Genomic DNA, 19,139 nt, shown 5'->3' on the forward strand with positions numbered 1-19,139 from the left:
CCTCATCAACCAAGCCTGAGTATGACCTTGTCGAATAGTTAGGGAAGACACCCGCGCTCATCTCCATCCTTGAGCTCTTACGCATATCCCCCGCACATAAAGCTATTCTTGACAAAATCTTGAGAGACACTGTTGTCCCTATTGATTTGTACGTGGACCAATTTCAAGCCATGGTGGGATACCTTTCCGTTCCACACTCCCTTACATTCATAGAAGCCGATGATGCCTCCGTAAGTCAGCCACATAATGCACCATTACACATTGAAGCCTTCATACGCAAACATCGAATAAAATAAGTCCTGATAGATGGAGGAGCAGGTCTGAACATTTGTACATTGAGCACTATTAAACAATTGGGATATTCTGATAAAGTTGTTAATTCTACAAACAAAAGTACCATCAAGGCATATGATGATGAAGAGCGTTCATCCAAAGGCACAGTCACCTTACCTCTCAGAGTTGGGCTAGTTACAAAGGATGTGGTTTGTCAAGTCCTAGACCTAGATCTCACATACAATATATTACTAGGACGTCCTTGGATTCATGAAATGAGGGCAGTCCCATCTACATACCACTAGTGCATCAAGTTTCCTCACAATGGAGTTGAAATAACAGTTAATGGAGATCCTAATCCATTCATATACTGCAATAACTTGAGACCGAAAACTAAAACGATCATCCCAAGTAATAGGGAAGTTGCTCCTTCTTCTGCATACATTAATCCTGAGTCATTAAAACCTTCGACATCAAAACAAGGTGAGCTTAAAGGGAAATTCCAGGACAAGGGCTTGGGTGAATGCACTTTGAATCAAACCATGTACTTACAACAAGTCATGAGTTCACCAAAAGAATATGGAAGACCACATCCTAATAAGCAGGTATCTATCATTATACTTAAATGGGACCCTACTATCTTTCAAAGATGGGGTGAACTGGAAGAGGAAGACTTATACAAAATTCTTTACAAAGACCTTGAAAATGATACACAAGATCACATCAACATACCTTGTGAGAAGTATGGCAAAGGGTTCAAGATTCTACAAAAATTTGGGTATGATGGCAAAAGCCCTCTTGGCTTAAGAAAAGAAGGCATCATTGAACCTTTACAACCTGAATTGACATTCAAAAAGGAATGCTCGAAGGGACTTGGTTTTGTGACTTCCAAGGTCCACACTCAAAGGACAGAAGAAGCATTACAAATCAAAACTACCAAAATTCAACAAGAGAATCACTATTCCACAGACCCCAACGAATGGGAATGGGGTTCAGACAAATCCTCTAGTGACTAAGAGCTCACTGAGACATTCAAAGAGCTAGATGAACCCATAGAAGAAGAGGAATTTTATGAAAAATTCAAAGTTGGTCAAGAAACAACCTCGGAGGATCCCATACAGTCCTTGCCTCTAGGTCCTAGGTTGAAATCAAATAAAATGAGAACACTTGTCCCAAAATGCGTTACTAGTGATGATAATTTGGATTCGTTCACGATCGAGACTGATGAGGAGAGTGCCAATGATGACCTTGATAACTACCTCAACATACTTGAATATAACTACTCTTAGCCCTGCTAACTTCAAAGAAATCAAAGGCCTTCCCCTTGTTCACCACCAACTTATTGATTGGGACCATGAAGGACCTACATCGTTTGACACATTCCAAAATGATGAAGCTTTTATTGACTATCTTGGCATACGAGAGGATCTTCCCCCTGTGGACCATAAAATGAGATACACTATAGAACTCAACAACGTGGCATATTTTGGTGAGGGTGTCGGACCTTCCAGTCACAAAAATATAAAATTAAAAACAAATCAAGGGTCTTATGGCAAAAACCACGTTGTGGCGCTGTCTAACCCCAAAAAAGTAAAAAGAAGGACGTATTTGAGGGTGAAAACCTCTTTGAGGCACCCGAAGATGGAAAGCTTGACATTCTCCCAGCATCATATGAGGAAAAGTCATCCATGTTGGTAGAGGAGACTATCAAAATAAACATTGGCATAGAGGAAGTTCCACACAACATATTCCTGACTCAATCTTTGATAGAGTCAGAAAGATCAAAATTCATAAGTTTCTTCACAGAATGACAAATCAACTTTGCATGGTCATACGCTGATATGCCTGGATTGGATCCGGATTTGGTAATGCACGATTTGATAGTTAAACCAGAGGCAAAACCAGTGAAACAAAAATTAAGAAAGATGCATCCACAAGTCGCATTATTAGTCAAAGCAGAGCTTGAGAAATTATTGGATGTCAGCTTCATACTCCCAATTGATTATCCTGAATGGATCTCCAACTTAGTGCCTATCAGTAAACCAGATCGTAGTATTTGAATATGTACAAATTTCAAAGACATCAATAAAGCTTGTCCTAAGGATGATTTTCCATTACCAAATATTGACTTGATTGTCGATCTCACAGCAGGTCATGCGATGTTATCTTTGATGGATGGATTCTCTGATTACAATCAAATAAAAATCGCATCCGAGGATCAGCACAAAACAACATTCACTTGTCCTTGGGGAACTTTCTGTTGGAATGTCATGCCCTTTGGGCTAAAAAATGCAGGCGCTACATATCAAAGAGCCATGACTACTATCTTTCATGATCTCATGCACGTTACTGTCAAAGATTATGTTGATGACCTCTTGGGCAAATCAATAGATAGAGATACACATTTGGACATACTTTCAGTCGTCTTTGATCGGTTAGAAAAATATAAAGTAAGATTAAACCCCAAAAAATGTGTCTTTGAAGTGACCTCCGAGAAGCTCCTGGGATTCATTGTCTCAAAAAGAGGAATTGAAGCTGATCCAACAAAAGTCAAGGCCATCTTAGAGATGCAACCACCAAGAAATATTAGTCAACTTCAATCTTTGCAAGGGAGACTTCAATCCATATGAAGATTCATAGCACAACTTGCAGATAAATGTAATCCCTTTTAGCACTTGCTACATAAAAACATCAAATTCAAATGGGATGATAACTGTCAATAGGCTTTCTAGATACTCAAATATTATCTTCTGAATTCTCTTGTTTTGATGCCACCAGTTCCAGATCAACCTCTATTACTATACATATTAGCTACTTCAACAACACTGGGGGCACTCTTAGCACAACAAGTTGCTAAGGGCAAAGAAAAGGCAGTATAATATATCAGTCGCACATTGGTGGGATATGAGCTAAACTACACACCAATTGAACGTGCATGTCTTGTTGTGGTCTTTGCTTCATAGAAATTATGACATTACATGCTAACTCATAAGACTAAGTTGGTTGCAAGGATCGATCCATTGAAATACCTTTTCGATAAAGCAACACTTACTGGGCGACTAGCCAAATGGGTGATGATCCTGAGTGAATTCGACATCGAGTATGTGGATAGAAAAGCAATAAAAGGACAAGCCATTATAGATCAGTTAGCAGATGCCCCCATGATAGATGATGTTCCTCTAATTTCAAAATTTCCAGATGAATCCATTTTAACAGTCGCATGCAAAGCCATGGCAACTATACCTTGACGGCTCATACACACAACATGGGGCAGGAGCTAGCATCCTCTTCATAACTCTTCAAGGGGATTTTATACCAAAATCATATCGATTATTATTTCCCTGCAATAATAACATAGCAGAATATGAGGCATTAACAACTGGATTACGAATAGCAGTTCAGTGGAAGATCCAGGAACTTCATGTTTTAGGGGATTCTCAACTTGTAATTCGTCAAGCAACTGATGACTACCAAACAAAGGATGAGAAATTAATGCCTTACAAAATAATGGTGGATGACCTGAAACAACATTTCACAAAGTTAGACTTTGAGCAGATACCAAGAGAGCAAAATCGAGCCGCAGATGCCATGGCTATAATTGCTTCACCGATCGATCTACCTCTGAATGAGACCCGCTATGAGTTCTTGGTGGATAACCTTTTGGTTCCTTCATATGAAATCACTCCTACTGAGATAATATGTGTCGTCAGTCCTGAGTCCCAGTTATATGGCTCCATTTTCACATACCTTCGTGATAATACCTTTCCTCCTGACCTATCCAATAACCAACGTCACACTTTCATTCACCAATCTTCTCGATACGTCATTTTAGCTGATATCCTATACCATCGAGGTCTAGATGGCACTCTTCTTAGATGTTTAGAAAGAGATGAAGCTCAGATTGTGTTACGTGAAGTACATGAAGGGATATGTGGTCCACATTCAAGTGGTCCTACCTTAGCCAAGAAACTTATCAGGACTGGATATTACTGGCCCAATATGGAAAAGATTCATATCAGTTTGTCAAGAAATGTAAATAGTGTCAACTTCATGGAGACCTCATCCATGCGCCAGCACAAGAACTTCAACCAATTGCGACTCCTTGGCCCTTTTGTCAGTGGGGACTCGATCTCATAGGCAAGATTCACCCTCCATCTTCCAACGGTCATAAATTCATAATCACTACCACAGAGTATTTCACAAAATGGATCGAAGCCATGCCTCTCACATAAGTCACCGGAAAACAAATTGCTACATTCACTCTCAACTATATCATTTGTCGATACGGTATTCCTGTTTCCATCATCACTGATAACGGGCGTCCCTTAAAAAATCAGGATGTTCATGAACTCTGTGACCGCTTCCATATTACCCATCATTTTTCCACTCCATATTACCCCCAAGGTAATGGTCAAGCTAAGGCGTCTAATAAAACAATCCTTAAAATCTTAAAAAAGATAGTCGATGACGCTGGCCGTAATTGGCATATCCAACTTAATCCCGCACTTTGGGCCTACCGCACAAGCGTCCGCACATCTACAAGAGCTACACCCTATTCACTTGTCTACGGCGCTGAAGCTATCTTGCCTATTGAGGTCGAGTTACCCTCTTTACGAGTCTCTTTACAAAACATTATCAGTGATGAAGACTACAGGGTCTCTCGCTTGCAAGAATTTGAACTATTGGATGAATGAAGACAAACTCCTTTTAATCATCTCAAGGCTTATCAACAACGAATGAGTCGCAGCTACAATCACAAAGTCAAGCCTCATACATTTGAGGTAGGTGACTTGGTTCTCAGGGAAAATCCTAAAAATCAACAAGACAGAGAGAAGAAAGGCAAGTTCGAACCAAATTGGCTTGGCCCTTACATCATTACAGCAGCCTATGGATCTGGTGCATATCAGCTCTCAACCATAGAGGGTGAACCTTTGGAGGATCCTATCAACGACATTCACCTTCGCAGGTTTTACACATAGCTCTTCAGAGTATCCTAATTACAAAATACAAAAAAATCAAAAAATCCAAAATACAAAAAAAATCATAAAAATAAAAAATCGTTACTTGGTGAAAACCTGGCAAATAGGCGCCTTGTGACACAAAAAAAAAAATTGAAAAATAGAAAAACATTTCGTCCAACAGTGAAAACCACTTCGGTGGCGCCCTGGGCAAGTACCATGGTGAAAACTGGGTCACCGGGGCCATGTGTAGAGACATTGCTCCTCCCTCCTTCAGGATTCCATTTCATCCTTTCACTTTGCACACACTCACAACCTATCCATCCATAATAAACTTACCCAATCTCATCATGGCTTGTTATTGATCTACCCAAGATTAGTTAGCCATTCATAATAAACATTCCTTTTCGCTTGTTTAAATCCATAATAAATCAGCTCCTATCTATGGCTAAGGCAAATTCTACGTCTAGTAATGGGTGTGGAACTAAGAACATCTCATGTTTTGAGGAGTACAGTTTCTTCTAGTTTTCTTCACTCTATACGTACACAATTTACAATAAAGAAACATCTGCATCGCCAATCCACAATAAAGTTCCATCTTCTCGGCAATACGGTATCAGTTTCATGGATTTAGGCAGTTTCAGATGAGACACAATAGCAACAATGGGCTTCAACAAATCAAATCTTTCAACAAACTCAGACAACATTATGGTTCAGTGTTGTCTATCCTTTTTGTGAAAGTAAACATTGTGACCACAATCAAAAAAGACTTATACAAGTGACAAGAGGCACTAAACTTGAGGACTACAGTGGATGTTGGTGTCAAGTCTTGGTTTTCTTTTGATTTTATCTTTTTGGTGACATGTCTTTTAGCTTTTCTGGGATGTCTTTGACTAGAGATTTTATCTCCAGGATGTCTTTGACTAGAAAGGCGAGGATGGGGTATCGTCACCTATTTTTCTTTGTTGTCTGTGGATTGTCTCTTAGTAATGCTATGACTTGTCCAAGGATATGAGGACATTGAGAGTCTAGTGTGAACTGGGGAATTCCTTGTTTGCAACTGTCTTATCTCCATGCAAACAGGTATAATGACTTTCTGGGTCGAACATATGCCTCAATTGTCATAACCTACTTGCCATAATAAAGCTCAATGATGATAACACACAAGAAGCTCTTTCACTTTCACATCTTCTATCTTCCATCCCCCTTTCTTGATTGACTTCCATCTTCCTTCTTGAGTCCATGTAGCCTACTATCACATGACTGAGTATAATGACAAGCCAAAAACATTTGCATTTCATGTAGTTGCACCTGCATTACCACATATTAAGCATTTCATACATACATATAGATATCACAATTGAAATCGCATCACATCCTGCACACAACACATATTAGCACATTTTACATTTTTATCATGTAAATAATCATTTGCATTATCATATTCATCTACATTTCATACATTCATATTTGCATTGGCATAACATATTAAAAAACACAAAAGAACAAAAAAACATTGCATTGCATCATATACATATTTGCATCCATATCATAATCATCACATAGACACATACATCATGAATCATAAGCATCACATAGCAACATACATCATGAAACATCTCATCACATAGGTACACATGCATATAGCTGCCGCAAAGATGAATCATCTGATATATATAATCAAAAGTGTCATGATACAATGATGTCAAAATACATATGGCTACAAAATCACCTGAAGATGTCTACATCATCATACAAAATAGTACAAAACTGATACACAGGGAGCCCTCTATGGCTATGATGAACTCCCTCCCTCGGAGCCGCTTGGTCTTGACGGAGTCTGAGCCCTAGAAGGACCCACCCCAGGATCATCTCTCCTACCCCCTCTATCTGGTGGTGGTGGAGGACCCATAACCCCACCACTGGACACCTATCTCCTCTAGCTCCCTCCTATAGTTGTCACTATCCGCAATGGTTTGCGGAAGCTCCTCGCCCGCTGCTCTAGTGGCACTGTCCCATAGTATAGGTCTCACCAGTAACCTATCTCCTCCCCTGCCTGCAGAACATAGGCATATCTAGCCCCTGTGTCCTCTGCCGCCTGCCTCCCAGCCCTCAGTGCTATCTCAGCCTCAGTATAGCACTAGATAGCCTGATCCCACTCATGCTCTGTCTCCCTTAGTCACCTCCTGAGCCTAGCTGTCTCCCTCTCTAGGTCTTGGATCTCATTTTCCTATCCCTGGAAAATCTCCCTTAGCTCAAGCAGCTCATCCTCCTCCTCCTTGACCCCCTGTGCCTCTACCTATGGCTCCCCTTGTACTGGTACCTGTACCTCTACATGTACCTACCTTTGCCCCTGTCCCTGCACGTGTCTAGGACCCTGTGCTACTGGCACTTGTAGTGGAAATCCACCACGACCCCTCACCACCCGAGCTTGTCTCTCCTCCCCACCCTCTCTCCATGGAGCCACCCTCCTCTCTCCAACTGCACCCTGCCTCCTTCATCCACCTCTCCCCCCACCATCTCCATCATCATCCCCATCCCCACCACCATCTCCATCTAGAGGCTCCCCTGGGTCTGTCAGTCATGGAAAGGGATGCTCAGCCCAATATGCCGTGTACTCTGCATCCATGCCTGCATCCTCAATCTCTGGCCACATATCCCATGGCATCGACACCATCTCTACTAGCTACATCATGGCCTGATCATACGACAACAATGGCCCAAAGTGGGCCTGATCCTTGACTATTCGAGCATACATCCTGGAACCCCGTGGCATCCGCTGAATACGGCCAAACTGCCTGCATACCCTGTCAACTAGCTGTGTCTCCAATACATAGGGCGTCCTCCCAATCAGATATTTTCTCCGGAAGGTATAAGGTAGATCCACTGCGTCCTCCTCGCACTCATGGTACGACCTCCATATCACAGTGTCGATCTCATCTAGGACTCGACGCCAATGCTCCAACCTGCCAATTCGTGGCTATGAGGTGATCATATCATATAGATGCAAAAAGCTGCATCCATGACCCCTGCCCCTAAAATGTATTGGTCAGGTAACTGGCAGATGCTCATATGCCCACACCTGCAACAATGTAACTCAACAACCCAATCCTACAGATCCATGATACACAAACTGATGCAGCTCATAGTACAAGTGTGCCAGCACACATGGTCCCCAGGCATATTTGGTGTGTTGTATAACCAGTGTCTCCAAGGTGCTCCCCCAGCCCACAGCCAACCCTCGTGTCGCCCTGTCTGGACACAGGAACCCACTGATCACTCCTCCTAGCACTACTAGTAGTGCCAGTCCTGTCGCTGTCATGGTATCCCATGCCACATGTCCAACTCTCATCTCTAGTCCAGGACCCTGAAACACTCATCTCAAGGCCTCCCTATCTCCATCTCAATCATAGGGTATCAGCTCCCCATCGATCAGTATCCACAGAATCTTGTATACATCCTCTAAGGTGACTGTCATCTCACCCATCGGTAAATGAAAAGTGCATGTCTCTGAGTGCCATCTCTCAGCCAGCGCAGTCAGCAACCCCATGTTCGCCTGAAACTGAGGCACATACAGAATGTATCGTAGACCCATACCCTCAATAGCAGCTTGGTCCTTGAATGTTAGCTCTGGTCATAATCTCTATGTCGACGGGAATCTCTCTCGTGACTCTAGCATAGGCAAATACTCCTGCAGTCAAGAGAAGCAATCATGTCAGTCAAAGTGACACTCACTGGTCATCACAAAGTGTTGCTTCTATCCTCATGACACTCACTGTTCATCACAAAGTGTTGCTATCTATCCCAGTGACACTCACTATTCATCACAAAGTGTTGCTATTTATCCTAGTGGTACTCCCTGTTCATCACAAAGTACTATGAGTTTTGCACTCCCTGTTCATCACAAAGTGCTGCTCATATTTGCACTCACTGTTCATCACAAAGTGTTGCACCTATTGGTACTCCCTGTTCATCACAAAGTACTATGTCTTGGTACTCACTATTCATCACAAAGTGCCTTGATCTATCCTATCCTAGGGCCTCTGCTTGAGTGAATCCTCTTGAGTAGTTTCCTAATTGGCAACATATGTTCTATCACAGAATTGTCAAACCTAGCCCTATCTGCTATCCTAGTCTTCCTTAGAGGACCTTCTTGAGTGTATCCTCTCAGCGGCTTATCCAGTCAATAGTGTATGTTCATCATAGAATTGTCGATTTGACCTTGAAGACATAAACACGCCTTCATGACATAAACGCACTTATAGACTACACAAATGCGCCTGCTCTGCATAGACGCGCCTGAAATACACAGACGTGTCTATGCTCTGCATAGACGTGCCTGTCCTACACAAATGTGCCCACATTTCACAAACGTGTCTGCACAACACAAATGCATTCACATATGACATAGACGCTACTAAATTCATAGATGCACCTGCCACAAATGCAGACGCGCCTAGCCAACCTAGATGTGCCTAGCACCAATGCAGACATGCCTACACGTCTTTGACATTTTTTGACATTATCCTAAAGTGCATTTATTGCACTACCTAGCATGCATTTATGACAAAAATTAATGTGACAAGGTACGAGGAGGTTTTTGTGGTACTCACCGGCTCTCCTGCATCTGCTGGCCTCTGAAATCGGCGAATGCGATCGAATCTGTGTACCAATGCCATCACTGCTGACTGCTGCTGCTCTATTTCCTCTCTGCACTATGATCTCTTGGATGTGTGGATGACAATGAGGATGTATTCCCCTCATGGTCTATCTTATAGACTTCCCTTGCCCTAGCCCTAGCCCTCATTTCCCGAGTCAGTCTTTTTTATCCCATGACTCTGTCACTCTATCCTATCCGGTCAGTCCATTCTAGCCTTTCTTTCTTATTGAGAGATTGTCTGGGACCTTTCTAGACATTTTCATCCAATCTCTCGAGGGGGCATACCATTCCCATCTTGGGGCAACTTTGTATCAGTTCACCTTATCTTCTTTGAAACAACGCGACAAGCTGCATTGTCTCAAAGAGGGGCAAAATGTCGACACCTAAAATTGTCCAGTCTAATTAAATAAATATTTTATTTATTTAATTATTTTAGCCTAATTCTTCTATTAATTAAATAAATCTTTATTTATTTAATTAATTCATTTATCCTCTTCTAGCCTTATTTCTCATTTAAATAAATACATTTATTTATTTAAATTATCCTTTTCTCTAAATTAAATAAATATCTTATTTATTTAATTGATCCCACTTCTTCTATTAATTAATTAAATCTTTATCTATTTAATTAATTCATTAGCCTTTTCTACCCATGACACATGTCATTCATCTCTTAATTCATACACTACCTACCCTCTCATTATTTTATTATTTCTTTTACCTACCCTCTAATCATAGCCGACCTCTTTTACACCTCTCAATCTTATCCCTCCATTTCATATAGTGTCTTCTATATAAGGAGATGCTTCCTTCATCATCAAACCCTAACTAACTCAATTACGCACTCGACTACACTACGCTTTGCACTTTCATATGCGATCCTACTTGCAACCACATTTCCATTCTTTGTTGAGCTCTTATGCACATAAAATCTGAGAGCAAACTATATCAAGCAAGATCAATGGAGATCAAAAACCTATTGGACATGTGATGGTATAATCTTTGTGATTTCATTTGGTTTGCATTGTCTTAGGTAATCTTCATATGTTATGGTGGATCTTTGTTGTTGTTAGGCTAGGGTTTTTGTGGTTGAATCCATTTAGTATTTCATCATTGTTGTTATCCATTTTCACCGTATACAGTCCTAATCATGTGTTCACATCCCAGATGCATGTCATACAAAAATATTATAATTTTTTCTTTTCTAAATTGCAAGTTCTCTACACATTAGGAGATAAAACCAATAACAACAAGAAGAATGGAGTTTCTAGAATATGTAGAAATTGTATAAACTAGTGTAAAGTTTGATTATTTTGAAATGGAAATATAAATAACAAGGAAGATATAGAAAGGATTCAAAAATATGTTAGAGAAGAATCCCAAGAAAACTTGTAGCTAGGGAGAAATAAATGTTGGTGATTAAGGAGTTTACCACTAATGGTCAAGCCATTATTTTAACTTTTTAGTTTATATAAGTATTCAAAATAGAAGGAGAATGAATTGTATATGCTTATACTATGTGTATTTATGAGTAAGAACATTAATTAAATGAAATATATTTGTAAATCTATTTTTTATTGAATACAGCTTAGTGTGTATTTGGAAATTATAAAAATAAACAACGTTGATATATTTGCCAAGGAAAGTAGATTATTAATGATATAGAAAGCTATAATATTATATATAAAAATGTATATAAACTTGACAATTCTCTCAACCAAATGATCAAGATGAGAATGAAAGCATGAAGATCTCACAATGGTATTGTATATTTTTCACAGCCAAAAGAAAAGAAAAGATACCAATTTTTCATTGTTAGGAAGGAAACAACTAAAATAATGGGTATTAAAAAAGGTTTCTCTAAAGATTAAGGGTTGGATTAGAGCCCAAAAGAATTTTTGAGTAGAAAATTTTTACAAGTTAAAAATAATTAGCTAGGTAGAATAAACCAATGTTTACCTTTTGAATTTTTAAAGATGCTAGTGCATCACATGAACATACATCCACATGGTGCTCTCAAGTCCTAGAGAAATTATTGAAAATTTAAAATGTGGCAAATAAATTCTATAATCCGATGGGGAAAAAGGTCAAGGTTGGGAGATCAATGCAACCTAAAAGATGCTATGAGAATGAACACCAAAGTGAATGAAAAATGAAGTATAAAAATTATAGAGTATGAAACTTTATCCTTAACTTTTTATGTCCTTTTATAAAATCAGTTTCTTTCTTGGTTTACATAGTTAATATAGTTCTCAAGAATATTGGTCTATGAATTCACTAGAGAAATACTACATTCCCCGAATTATCTAAGCATTCAATAATCTTTACAAAATAATGGAATATGTCTCATGAGCCCTAAACCAATCCTTGTTAAGTTTCATGTCATAGGATCCCAACTTAGTGACAAAAAGACCTAAAGACACCTAAAAATGGCTAATGCATTCATGTCTCACCACCTTATCTTTTATCTCAATTCCTCTATTGCTATCAATTAAATAATATAATAATTTAATTAAAATAATTTATAACTATTTAATTGATTTATTATTTTTTCTTTTCATCCACGTTAATGATTTTTTTAATTATTTAATTAATTTATCAATTTATCCTTTTCCTCCATATTAATTAAATAATTTTTAATTATTTAATTAATTTATTAATTTACTCTTCTCATCCATATTAATTATATAATTTATAGATTGTTTAATTAATTTATAGATTTATCATTCTAGTCCTTTATAATTAAATAATTATAATTATTTAATTAGCTAATATTTCCTCCATAATTAAATAAATTAATATAATTTATTTAATCACTTTTTTATATTTTTACTACTTCTAAAAATAAATAATAATTAGTATTTTATTTATTTTCTATTCTTAGAACCATGTACATGAATTAAATAAATTTATTCATTTAATTCTATTAATAATTTTCCATTCAGTTCACTCACATTAGTTTACTCTGACTCAGAGTCCACTCATAAATCATATCCACTTGAATTATCCCTACAATTAGTCAACTCATCAATTTAGCTCTTTATAGGGACACATGTCACATGTATACTCTTCATGAGCATTGATCCTACATGATTTTTTAGTTCATCTTTATGACTTATTAGAATTCATGCTATCAATATTATAAGAATTGGCTATGAAGGTAGCCACCCAAGATCTAGAGACCAAATGGCAAACACATAAACAAGAGAGAAAGAATGTGACAAGAATAATCTGCATTCCTATCAATGATGCAATAGAATAGAATCAAAGTTGGATTCCATAGAATATATACAATAAATTAATATTACATAGGAGATGCCTTGGCTATATATTCAAGGTGAGAACATAAGAGTGCATAAGATTATGACAAGTGTTGTAATATTAAGAGATGAGACAACAAGTGACAACCTATCATCCCACCTAAAGTAGAAAAGTGATCAAATGATAACACCACTAAAGGTGGATAACCTACTAAAAGTGGAAAAGTGCAACCACAAGAGGTGGATATGATAGTGTGATAAAGGCAATAAAGGTGGAGACACCACATGAAGTGGAAACGATAACATGATAATGCCACCTAAAGTGGAGATGCTCCAACTACTCCTATGTAATTCCCTAAGTAAGATTAAGTGACGTGTAATTAGGACCTAGGTGAGAAATAACCAAGGTAAAATACCTTAATTACACCAACACCCCCCCACCCCCTTAAATGCAACTTAGGGAGATGTGCACAAAAGCTAACAATGCAAGATGGGTCTCAATGACTTGGCCATTTTAGGTACCCATGAAAAAATGCAATGCAATCTCTTGCAAATGGAGAGAAGGAGAAAAACTCATGGGAAAAAAATCCTCCCCAAAAGAGACATGAAAACACACAATGCTCTCAATGATCTTTAGGTTCAATCTTGGAAATCAAAGATATCTCGTCAACAACAATCCTTCTCCTAGTGATCACACCTTTATTTTTATCACCAATAATCTGATTGTCTAAATGATTTAATATCACATACCTCAGAGTCTTCTGATTATTCTTGATTCTCAAGTTCTTGAACTTCTTCACTAGCAACAACAATATCTGGATTAACTGTCTCTACCAAATCATTCTTCTTTAGGCTCTCAGTATGCACTTGCCTTGAAATAACATCCTGATCATCAAACTCATATCCTCATGCTCTGATCTTCTTTTAATGACATTCATCAACCTTCACATTTGCACTTTCCAATATCTTTCTCAACCTCTCATTGTAACATTGGTAGGCCTTGCTCTTAGTAGAATAACCCAAGAAGATTCCTTCATCACATCTTGCATCAATCTTTCCTATATCCTCATCACTTTTGATATAACATTTGCTTCCAAAAATTCTAAAATATCTAATTATAGGAACATGAAAAAACCACAAAACATAAGGATTCTTACCAGAATCACCTTTTTTATGCACCTGGTTGAATGTGTATACAGAAGTGCTAACAACTTCTCTCCAAAAGGTCTTCAGAACATTCCCTTCAATCAACATAGTCCTAGGAACATCCAAAATAGTTTTGTTCTTCCTTTCAGCAACTCCATTTTGTTGAGAGGTTCTAGGAGAAGATAATTGTCTTCTAATTCCATGCTTTTCACAAAATGAATCAAACTTACTAAATTCTCATCCTCTATCAGATCTCAGACATTTTAACTTCAATCCTGGCTTTTTCTCCACCTTAGCTTTGAATTTAATATCTTGAATTTCTCCAATGCTTTTGATTTCTCCCTTAGAAAAGTAACCCACATCATTCTAGAATAGTCATCAATCAACAACATGATGTTGGCAACAACAAGGAAGGAAAACTAAGAGGGGGGTGAGTCAATTTTCATTGGATTAAACAATTTAAGCACAATCGCATATCTGATGAACAACGACAAGAACAAAGATAAGCACAATAACACCAACACATATAACACCAAGGTTTTGATGTGGAAAACTCGGTTAAGGGAAAAACCAGAGTGGGAATCTACCTACAATAAGATAATACTCTGCAATAGTATGCGTAAATATTAAAATGGGGAATGTGCATGCACTCAGGCACACTGCCTAGAGCTCACTACTCAAATTACAATGAACCAGAAGGATACAACCCTCAGGGAAGGTTCACAACCTTACAAAGATATTCGAACTATATTCTAGTTAAGATGAAGTGAAAAGATAGCATCTGCTAATGCCTGATGACAGTTCTGGTTAAGCACATTTGTCTACCCTGCAACAATATTTTCTCAATACACCACACTGAAAGATGAATTCACTTATTCACACATACACCATTCTTTGATAATGCAAACTCAACACCATACATCACTGAACCACAAATATAACACCTATTTATACAAATCATCAACCTTAACTACAAGGTCGGCCAAACCCTCAACACCTAATTACATTTAATTACATCACACGATACATAAATTAACCACCGAACTAGTACAATTCCATAAACAACATAGCATGGACCCAAATAAACTCCTCAAATGTGCAACACCACCAAGAATATCATTGAGATCAACCACAACATGTTACACCACCGAAAACACTACATAACAAGAAGAATATCACCGGACGTAGAAGATCTTTAATAACTCACACAAGGATCAATGCAGACCACCAAAACAAATAGGACATGATTAGGAAACACCAACAAGAACATTAGAACTATATGCAATAGCTGCACCAACACCACTTAATCAAATCTTCATCAATCAACACCGTAACACTCAAGAACACTTAACAACAACAAATTGGATAAGAAAGATAGATTGAGAAGAATAAAATCATGAACCATCTAAAATGAAGATACACATGAATATCCAAAGAACTCACCCAAATTTGCAACCAAAGATATAATCATACCAGAGCACAACTCATCAAACACTGCAACACTACAACATTGAACTCTAAAAACCAATCTTCATACCGGAATGCTCAACTTGATCAAATCATCACATAGCATCATGGAATCAATAAAGGATGAAATGTATATAGTTGATTCAACATAGAAAACAGATAAACCAACTAGATCAACTCACTGAAACAATTCTCTGCAACACCAAAACACAGGAATATGTTGACATCAATGACAACAATGTATATCCTAGTAGAAACAATATCCAACACATGAAATATCTATCACCCTGCACACTTCTCACTCTTGTAGGACCACACAAATTAGTATGCACAAGACCTAATAATCAATTAGATGTATATTTCTTACTCTTTCTTGTTTTCTTTCCCAACGAACATTCTTTACATATCGAATTAGAAGGTTTCACAATCTTAGGCAAATCTATAACAACTTGAGTAGAACTTATCTTAATCATGCAGTCAAAATTAACATGAAACATCCTTCTATGCCACAACCATCTTTCATCTATCTGAGCAATCAAACAACTTTTCTCACTAGCATTCAAATGAAAGATATTACCTTTAGTCTTAGTTCCTGATGCAATCTCTATATCGGAGGCATTCAGAATCTTGCATTTACCATTTTTGAATTGCAAATCATATCCCTTATCAACCTTCGATCCAACACTCAAAATATTATGCTTCAAACCTTCAACATATAAGACATCATCAATATTATGCTTACCATCAAGAGAAATAGAAACTTTAACACGAATTACACAAGCTTTATCATCTTTAAATCTCACTATACCACCATCATACTTCTCCATATTCACATATTTACTTTTATTAGCTATCATATGATGTGAACAACCACTATCAATTACCCATTCATCTTTCTCCTCAATCTTAGTAGCCAGAGCTTTCTCCTCAATAATGCAGCTTGTAGAATCCACTGGTATCGAATTATCTTCCTTGATAGAAATAAATACAAATTCATATTCTAAATTTCTATTCTCAGACTCTTCATCTGTCACACCTTCATCATCAACATAATAACATTTCTTCTGATATTTGTACTTCCAATTAGGCTTATAGGGCTTATAATGTACTTGTCATGCTTCTCATATCTATCATGCTTATCAAATTTATCATGCTTATCATACTTTGACATTCTTTCAAGACAACTAGAAGCAAAATGTCCTATCTTATTACAAGAGAAACATTAAAAAGGTAACTTCCCATCATACTTATCGGCTCCCTTAGGAAATCTCTGAGCAATAAGTGCTTCAAGCTCTTCTAACTCGCTTTCTTGTTCTTCCATCTCTCTCATTTATCTTTCATATTTGGAAACCCTAGATGAAATTTCTCTCGGATCATACTTATGCTTCTCGGATACAGAGGCTTTGAATGTAGTCTCAAATTTACCATGTGATTCTCCAAATTTAGTCAACTCAAAAGCAGAAAGTTTACCAACTAACACATCTCTTGTCACAATGGTCACAGTATGGATCTCATCAATAGCAACAACTTTAGGTTTGTAAGCAAGACATAAGGATCTCAACACTTTAGCAACAATCTTATCTTCTTCAAGAGTTCCACTAGCACATCTGATGTTCATGATAAGTACATTCACTTTAGCGATAAAGGATGATGTGTTCTCATCTTCTCCCATATTCAACATCTCATACTTTCCTTTCAAACTCTGCAGTTTAGCAACTTTGACATGTTTATCTTCTTCATACAAGGTCTCTAACTTTTCCCAAATCTCATGTGCCCTCGGTAATGCAATCCCACCACATTAGTCATCTTTGAATTGGTCAAGGCACTCGGTAATGCTTCTTTAGCTCTTATGTGATGTTCAGTATCTTTGATCCCATTTGCAGTAACCAGACCATTCTAAGGAACATTGTAGGTATTGTTTGTAATATTCCAATAATCATCTCCAAGATACTTCAAATGACACTCCATCCGGTCCTTCCATATATTGCAATTGTTTCCATCAAATCTCAGTCTCTCTTTCTTGAAAACATAGGTTGCCATCTTAGATTTCCTTAAGCGGACAAGCTTCTTCCAGAGGAGCTAGCACTGATACCAATTGTTGGCAACAACAATGAAGGAAAACTGAGAGGGGGGTGAACTAGTTTTCACCGTATCTTACAATTTAAGCTCAACTCTATATCTGATCAATTGCAACAAGAACAAAGATAAAAGCAATAAAAAAAACACACATAACACGAAGATTTTGACGTGGAAAACCCGGTTAAGGGAAAAACCATGGTGGTAACCTACCCACAATAAGGTGATACTCTGTAGTAGTATGTGAAAATATTATAATGGTGAACGCACATGCATTCGGACACACTGCTTAGAGCTCACTGCTCAAAACAAGAAGGGCTACAACCCTGAGGAAGGCTCACTGCTTTACAAAGATCAGACAAAAATCTAGATCAAATGAACTAAAAGAATAGCATCTCCAAATGCCTGATGACAGTTTTGGTTAAGCACATTTGTCTGCCCTACAACACTCTCTACTCTACACTTCACACTGAAAGATGATTTTGCTTGTCCACACATACACAACTCTATGATAATGCAAACATAACACTAATATCCAAATTACATGAATATGGCATCTATTTATACAAATCATCAACCTTGACTACAAGGTCGGCTCAACCCTTAATACTTAATAAAAAAATTACATCACACGATACATATATCAACCACCAGACCAATATAATGATGTGAAGAAACAACATGGACCCAACTCAAATCCACAAACATGCAACACCACCAGAAATATCTTCAAGATCATTCACAATATGCTACACCATCAAAAATGTTGATAACACGAAGAACATCACCAGACCCATAAGATCCTCAATAACGTGCACAATGATCAATGCAAACTAGCAAAACAAATAGGACATGATTCAGAAACACCAACAAGAATGTTAGAACCATTCACAATAGCTACACCAACACCACTTAATCAAATCTTCATCGATCAACATGTTGATACTCAAGAACACTCAAAAACAACAACTGGGATTAGAAAGATAACTTGATGAGCACCAAATCATGAACCATCTGAATTGAAGATACACATGAACATCCCAAACACTCTCCCAAATCCACAACTCAAGATATAATCATTCCAAAGCACAACGGATAAAATACTAGAACATTGAAAAAACAATCTTCATACAAGAATCCATAAGTCGATCAAATCACCACATATCATCATGAAACGAAAACTAAATCAACTAGAGATACTTCATTACTGAAATCACAAATCTGCACCAGCACATCTGCAACATACCAACTAAAACAACCAAGCCATCTCTCTGCAATACCAGAAAATAGGAACACAAG

This window comes from Cryptomeria japonica, chromosome 3 (assembly GCF_030272615.1).
Source record: "Cryptomeria japonica chromosome 3, Sugi_1.0, whole genome shotgun sequence".
Taxonomy (NCBI): domain Eukaryota; kingdom Viridiplantae; phylum Streptophyta; class Pinopsida; order Cupressales; family Cupressaceae; genus Cryptomeria; species Cryptomeria japonica.